The sequence below is a fragment of the Triticum urartu genome, chromosome 1, assembly GCF_003073215.2.
Source record: "Triticum urartu cultivar G1812 chromosome 1, Tu2.1, whole genome shotgun sequence".
In the NCBI taxonomy this organism is placed as follows: Eukaryota; Viridiplantae; Streptophyta; class Magnoliopsida; order Poales; family Poaceae; genus Triticum; species Triticum urartu.
In genome coordinates, this window is record NC_053022.1 from 294,768,318 (window position 1) to 294,769,018 (window position 701).

The window sequence follows — 701 nt, forward strand, 5'->3', positions numbered from 1 at the left end:
CAAGCTTCTCAGCATCCAGCTTGCCCCAATGGACCTTAGCACGGGCAAGGGCCCTATGGGCACCTTCAATGCAGACGGAGCGCTTGATGACTTCGAGCCTCGGACAGGCCCCCACCAGCCGCTGCACCAGCCCGAAATAGCTCCTAGGCAGAGCCTCTCCAGGCCACAGCCGAACTATGAGGCCCTTCATGGCCTGTTCGGCCGCCTTGTGGAGCTCGACCAGTTGCTTCAGCTGCTCGCTCAGGGGCACGGGGTGTCCGGCCTCAACGTACTAAGACCAGAACACCTTCTCTGTCGAGCTTCCCTCCTCGGCTCGATAGAATGCGGTGCCATCAGACACACTCCGGGGAAGATCTGCGAACGCTCCTGGAGAGCTCCGGATTCGGGTAAGTAACAAATAACTCATGTTTATGTGTTTGCTTTTCATAAAGAATGCCTTACCCGCCGCTATCTTCTTCACCTCATCCAACTCCTGGAGGGTCTTCTGGGATTCGGCCTTGGCAGACTTGGCATTTTCAATAGCCGCCGCGAGCTCGGACGCTCGCGTCTTTGAGTCAAGCTCCAAACTCTCATGTTTTTTCATGAGAACCTGGAGCTCTTGCCACACCTTGCCAACTTGGGCCTCATACTTCTCCCGCTCGGTGCGCTCCGTGGCCGCCCTCTCCTCGGCCTCGAGCAGCGCTTGCTTAAGGGTCGCCACC